The sequence below is a fragment of the Orycteropus afer genome, unplaced genomic scaffold, assembly GCF_000298275.1.
Source record: "Orycteropus afer afer isolate SDZICR_OR568_19922 unplaced genomic scaffold, OryAfe1.0 scaffold00395, whole genome shotgun sequence".
NCBI lineage: Eukaryota > Metazoa > Chordata > Mammalia > Tubulidentata > Orycteropodidae > Orycteropus > Orycteropus afer.
Genome location: NW_006921982.1, coordinates 535,458 through 543,367, shown reverse-complemented (window position 1 = coordinate 543,367; position 7,910 = coordinate 535,458).

Sequence of the window (7,910 nt, the reverse complement as noted above, 5' to 3'; positions counted from 1 at the left end):
AGAATCATTAGAGCAACATGGAAAAAAAAAAAAAAAGCTACCTACAAGAGGCAAGTAATAAGACTAAGCTCAGTTTCTCAGCAGAAACCATGCAGGCCAGAAGGCATTGGATGTTATATATAAGACCCTGAACAGAAAAATTTCCAATCAAGAATTACATACCCAAGAAAACTATCCCTCAAATATGATGGTAAAATTGGGACATTTTCAGATAAGTGGAAATTAATGGAATTTGTTAAAACCAGACCAACCTTACAAGAGATGCTAAAGTGAGCCCTTTGGACAGAGAAGCAACAACAGCCAACAACAACTGACCATTAACACACATGATGACATAACCCAGAAACCAACCTAGGTTTGAAAGTATCCAAAGTAAATAAGTCTACAAGATTGTAAACAGGAAACCAGAGACATCAATTGACAAATGAGGACAACTACAAACCAAAAAGAGGGAAAAAACCTGTGTCATTACAGAACTTCTAGATGGTAGGGATGTCAAGATAGCTACAAGATAGAACAGACAGTTCTAAACTTAGGAAGAAAGCTATAAATCACAGGGTAACATTAAAGAAAATTAATAAACCTTCACATCAAAATAAAAAAGAAGACCAGCACAAATATTTAGCAAATACTAAAATGATAGCAATGAAGGAAGTGATAACACAATTCATAAACAAAATGAGCTCAGTATAGAAAATTATATGGAACAAAGAAATTGACACCATGAAAAAGCACATAATAAAAATGACAGCAACAAATTCATATTTGCTGATAACTACATAGCTGGCAAGGGACTTATCTTTAAGATTTAAAGAAAACTCCAATGCCTCAACAGCAAAAGAATTAATAATCCAATTGAAAAATGGGCAGAAGACATGAATAGACACTTCACCAGGGAGGATATTCAGGTAGTCAGCTAAACATGAAGAGACGCTTTCTATCATTGGCCATCAGAGGAATGCAAATCAAAACAACAATGAGATACTGTCTCATCCCAGCACTGATGGCAAGGTTCAACAAGACAGAAAATAACAAATGCTAGTGGGGATGTAAGACATTGGGACTCTCATACACTGCTGGTGGGACTGTGAAGTGATACAACCACTGTGGAAAGCAATATGGCGATTCCTTAGAAAGCTGGAATTGGAGATACATTTGACCCAGCAATCCCATTACTAGATATATATCCTAGAGAGGTGAGATCGAGGACATGGACAGATATATGCACATCCATGTGCATCACAGCACTATTTACAATAGCAAAAAGATGGAAATAACTTACATGCCCATCAACGGAAGAGTAGATGACCGATGTATGATACATACACACAATGGAATGCTATTCAGCACTAAAGAATAATGTAAAGTCTGCAAAACACCACATGATATGGATGTACTTGGAGGACATTATGCTGAGTGAAATAAGTCAATCACAGACAGACAAATATAGTATTAGTTTGTTGTTATGGAGGGTCAAGGAAAGGTTTATATATGGAGGGAAACTTTCTTTGTTGTTTGCCAGGGTTGGGAGGGGAGGGGAAGAAACACTGGGGAAAAAAAAAAAAAAAAAAAGAAATGCATTGACCCATGTCACTTTAGTTTTGTGTATTTCACCATAAATTATATTTCAATAAAATGCATTAAAAAAAAAAAAACAGAAAAAAAAAAGGTTTTGTGATTTTCAACACTTTTTCTTTTTTTTTTTTTAACCAATTAGCACAATGCATTGCACATAAAGGAAGTTAATAACTGTGTGTTTCATAAAATAAATTAGAATGAAAATTTGCAAGTATATCTCAATTTTTAAACACTATTTTTAGGATACAGATAAAGGCATAAACTATTATTTACTTAAGAAATAAATCTTAAAGTTATGATCCTCTGTGACTCATTCATTTAGATTTCACAGAGATTGGTGGATACACATAGGCCATCACTTTTGTTCTCATTTATTTAACAATAACCTATTGTGTGCCTATCATGTGCCAAGCATATGCTAGGCATTGCACAAAGAGCTACAAACTCTATCCTTAAAGAACACAGTGAGGGATTCTAAGAAGGAGGACAGAGTAATATAAAAAAACAAATCTAACTATAATATGATTATACTATATTGGCTGAAGATAATCTTACATATGCACTTGTGCTACAAAATAGACAGGGTTGGAGTAGCTTCTCAGAGACAACCAAAGACCTTGAGATGGAGAATCACTGGGCCTGTGGGCTTAGGACTATAGTTTCATGGGACATCATGCTCAATTGGCACAACATAGTACATAAAAATTTTGTTCTACATCCTACACTGTCAGTGATAGGATAATATCCATATGCCTACAAGGAAGATCAGATAATACTACTATTATTCAAATTTATGCACCAACCACCAAATCCAAAGACGAGGAGAGGAAATTGAATATGTTTACTAACTTCTGCAGTCTGAAATTGACCAAACAGGCAATAAAGATGTGTTAATTTTCACTGGTGATTGGAATGCAAAAGTTGGAAACAAAGAAGAATCACCGATAGTTGAAAAATATGGCCTTGGCGATAGAAATAGTGCTGAAGATTGCATGCCAGAATTTTGCAAGACCAGCAACTTATTCATTGCTAATACATTTTTTCAACAATATAAATGGCAGTCATATACATGTACATTGCCAGGTGGAGTACACAGGAATCAGTTTCACTACATCTGTGGAAAGAGACAACAGAGAAGTTCAATATCTTCAGCCAAAACAAGACCAGGAGTTGACTGTGTGATAGACCATCACTTGCTCATATGCAAGTTCAACTTGAAACTGAAAACCATTAAAAGAAGTCCACAAGAGCCAAAATATGACCTGCAATATATCCTTCCTGAATACAGAGAACATCAAATAGATTTGATGCATTGAACACCAATGACCGAAAACCAGAGGAATTGTGGGATGACATCAAGATCATCATCCATGAAGAAAGCAAAAGGTCATTAAAAGGACAGGAGAGGAAGAAAAGACCAAAATGGATGTCAGAAGAGACTTTGAAACTTGCCTGTTTGAATGGAGAGTACCTAATGACAATAAAAGAAATCACAAGATAAAAGAGCTGAACAGAAGATTTCAAAGAGCTGCTCAAGAAGATAAAGTCAATTACTATAATGAAATGGGCAGTGACCTGGAGTTAGAAAACCAAAAGGGAAGAACATACTTGGAATTTCCCAAGGTGAAAGAACTGAAGAAAAAAATTAAGCCTTGAGTGGCAATATTAAAAGATTCTATGGGCAATATATTGAATGATGCAAAAAACATCAAAAGAAGATGGAAGGAATACAGAGTCACTGTACCAAAATGAATTGGTTGACTTTCATCCATTTCAGGAGGTGGTATACGATCAAGAACCAATGGTATTGAAGGAAGAAGTTGAACCTCCATTGATGGAATTGGTGAAGAATATGTCTCCAGGAATTGACAGAGTACCCACTGAGATGGTTCAACAAACAGATGTTGCATTGAAGGCATTCACTTGTCTATGCCAAGAAATCTGGAAGAAAAGTACCTGGCCAGCTGACAGGAAGAGATCCATATTGCACCTATTCCAAAAAAAGGTGATCTCACAGAATGTGGTAATTATTGTACAATATCATTAATATCACACACAAGTAAAATCATGTTGAAGATAATTCAAAAACGATTGCAGCAGTATATTGACAGAATTTCCAGAAATGCAAGCTGGATTTAGAAGAGGATGTGAAAGGAAGGATATCATTGCTAATGTCAGATAGATCTTGACTGAAAGTAAAGAATACCAGAAAAATGTCTACTTGTGTTTTATTGACTATGCAAAAATATTTGATTGTGTGAATCATGACAAATTATAGATAACATTGAGAAGAATGGGAATTCCAGAACACTTGATTGTGCTCACCTGTATATAGACCAGGAGGCTGTGGTTAGAACAGAACAAAAGGATCCCTCATGGTTTAAAACCAGGAAGGGAGTGCATGAGGGCTGTATCTTTTCACTATACTTATTCTTTCTGTATGCTGAACAAGTAATCTGAGAAACTGGACTATATGAAGAAGACTGTAGCATCAGGATTGGAGGAAGACTCATTAACAACCTGAGATACACAGACAACACAACTTTGCTTGCTGAAAGTGAGGATGAATTGAAGCACTTACTGGTGAAGATTAAAGACTTCCGTCTGCAGTATGGATTGCATCTCAACATACAGAAAATGAAAATTGTCACAACTGGACCAATAAGCAGCATAACAATAAATGGAAAAAACATTGAAGCTGGTAAAGATTTCATATTACTTGGTTCCACAATCAACACCAACGGAAGCAGCAGTCAAGACATCAGGTGATATATTGCACTGGGCAAATCTGCTGCATAAGGCCTCTTTCAAGTGCTGAAGAGCAAAAATGTGTCCTTGAGGACTAAGATGAGGCTAACCCATGCCATGGTATTTTCAATCATCTTATATGTATGTGGGAGATGGACAATGTACAAGGAAGACCGAAGAAAAGTTGATACTTTTTAGTTGTGATGTTGGCAAAGAATACTGAAAGTACCATGGACTGCCAGAAGAACTAAAAACTCAGTCCTGCAAAAAATGCAGCTGGACTGCTCCTTGGAAGTGAGAATGGCCAGACTTGGTCTCACATACTTTGGTCATGTTGTCAGAAGGAACCATTCTTTGGGGAAGGATATCATGCTTGGTAAAGTGGAGGGTCAGTGAAAAAAAGGAAGGCCTTCAGTGAGAAGGATTGACATGGTGGCTGTAATGATGGGCTCAGGTGTGGTAAGGATTGTGAGACTGGCATAGGCCTAGGTAACATTTTGTTCTGTTGTTCATGGGGTCACTATGAGTTGGAGCCAAATTGACATCACGTAACAATAGCAACAAACACTTTGGTAAGTAGTGACTAGGGTCTTCAAAGATTTCAAGCAGCCATCTAAGATTCAACTATTGCTCTCCTCTCATCTGGATCAAAGAAGAATGAGGAAAATAAAAGACAACTGGAAACAATTAGTCCAAAGATAAGATAGACCACCAGGACCTCAGCATTCACTATCCCAAGACCAGAAGAACTGGATGGTGCCTGGCTACAAATGCCAATTACTCAGAAAGGGATCAAAATTGGAGATCCTGGATAGATAGAGCAGGAGGAAAAATTTGGAACAAAATTCAAAAAGCCAAAAATTATCAGAATAACTGGTCAGATAGAGATTGGTAAAACCCCCAAGACTAGGGCCCTTGGTAACCCTTGCACTTAGAAATGCATTCACTTCCATGGATTGGCTCTCAGACCAATATTAAAAAGACCTACATGCAGATGATGTGCCCTTTAGATCAACCAGCCATGAGACATCAGAGCAGCAGAATTCACATAATGGGATGTGGAGTGATGAAGATCAGGACAGGACTGGAGGAGTAATAAGGCTGGATCAAAAGGAACTAACATGGAACCTTAACCAGTTTTTACATTATTCTAAAAGATGAGGGACATGCATTGACAATTTTTTATCAGAGAAGTGACAATTCCAACTTTTGATACAGGAATAGTATTCTACGGCTATGTAGAGAATAAATGGGGTGGGAGGGCAATGAGACTAAAGACATGGCCAAAGATTTATAAATGTTGGCCATGTGTAAAAAAGATAACCAGGAACAAACTGTATTTTTTTTCTTGTGAATTTGAAAAATTAAGAGAATCGTCTACTACCTGTTTGTGTTTTTATATTTTATTAGTTTGCATGTTGTTTTGTTGCCGCTGGAATTTCAAATACCAGAGGGTCACTGTTGATGGACAGGTTTCAGTAGAACTTCCAGAATAAGACAGATGAGGAAGACAGGTGTGATATCTACTTTAGAAAATTAGCCAATGAAAATCCTAAGAATTACAGCAGAATAATATCTCATATAGTGCTGAAACATGAGCCCTGAGGTTGGAATGCATTCAAAGTAAATAGTCACACCATGATAGATACAAACATACCAAAGATCAGGAAAATAGCCAAGGACCAAGCAATATTTGTTATGCTGTGCATAAGATCTCCGTGAGTTGGAGCTGATTAACAACAACATCAACTAGAGTGAAAGTTGATGCACGGTGAGGTGGTGATGACTAACCACACTTTTGAGGAGACAGACTATGAAGATTATAATCAATATACATGTAGAAGAATAAGTGAAAAAGTGCAATGACTAACAAAAAACAATTGATTCCTGTCAGTCATGGAGCATTAGGGTAGAGATATGCACATCTGTTGCCTCATGACTAGATCTGCCTTAGATTCAGCTCTAGTTCCCATGAGCTCCGCTTCTACCATGACTTCTGCCTTTGGTTTCAAAAGACATGTCAATCTCCTACATTGTTTCCCATGTGTCTCTAATAATACCTACCCATTTTGGGACTCGAGAAACCTCCACATTTTATAAACAAAATATCTTAAAATAGGTGGTAGATTCACAGCCAAAATTAGTTCATGTGCACTTTGGGAGCTCTGGTGGCATAGTGCCTAAGGTATGTGACTGCTAACCAGAAATCTGGCAGTTCAAACCCACCAGCCACTCCTCAGAAGGAAGACTGGGCAATCTAGTTCCATAGAGCTACTGCCTTGGAAATCCAAGGAGGGTCAGAATCGATTCAACAGCATTGAGTTTTTTTTTTTTTTTTTAATGTGCACTTTATACAAGCCATCCTTTCAGAAGGAATATACTTCTGCATGGACAATTATAACTAGAAAGCTTGAAATGGAAGTTGAAATGACCTCAACAGAGCAGAAATTAAAAATAAAACAATCATACATTTTATAAAACAAATGTATACTTCAATGACTGAGAAATTAATCAGTATGTCCCTGTTATCCTGTGTAGGGGACTAATTCCAATTGCACAGCTTGAAAATGCACCTTGGGATATTCCCAGATGAAAGATGGTATAATATAAAAGGCTATTTTTCACAGTTTGGTATTAATATATTTCTCTTTAATAAGTACACCAGCTTTAGGGCAGTAACATTGTTGTTCCATGTGGCAAAATGTTTTGATGTTTATCAAGATTCCATTTCACCATTTTATCTTGTTTGAGAGCCCTTTGTACACAGTTATTTGGGGCCTCAGTGAAATGGGATCTTGGTGATAGATTGACAAATTGAAATATTTGACAATCTTCTTACAGTTTTTGGTCCCACTGAGCTTTGATGTGAGTAAAAATGTGATGATCCAATTTATGGCACAGTAAACAAAGCATGCAATACATTATTAGATTAGTTGGATGTGATGCTGCAAGTCAGTGATGTATTAGAAATCTTTTCCTATTTACTACAATAACATAGGTTGAAGGATGTGATGAAGACATGAAGAGTTAAAAAGGGGGATCTTTTCTGAGAAGCTATATATAATCTAGATGAGACTTTCAGCAGTCTTGGTGGTTCAGAAGTTAAGTACTGGATTAGAAATAAAAACATCTGTTCACATACTTGATACTAGAGGATTCTAATTATTTATCCTTAGAATTTTTATCTTTTTTTTTTTTTAATCGTGATTTAGGTGAAGGTTTACAGAGCAAATTCACTTTCCATACAGCAGTTCACATATACTTTGTCTCATGACATTGACCACTGTTTACCATAATGCAACAACTTCCCTCCCACTTCCTCCCCATAGTTACTTCTTCCCAGTGTCCATCCCTCCATGCACTCCTGCCGCGTGAGCTGTCTCCCTGTGCATAAGCAGCCTTTCTTTCACCCTTGATTGTTCTCTCCAAGGAGTGTTTCTACTTGAGGAAAATGTTCAACTCATATGTCTGTCTTCTGTTTGGTTGGAAACCACAGGTGTGGGTTCAATTCCAGATCTGAAGGGCAGCTAGGGGTCATAGTCTCAGTGGTTTCACCAGGCTCTATCAGACCAAAAAACCTGGTC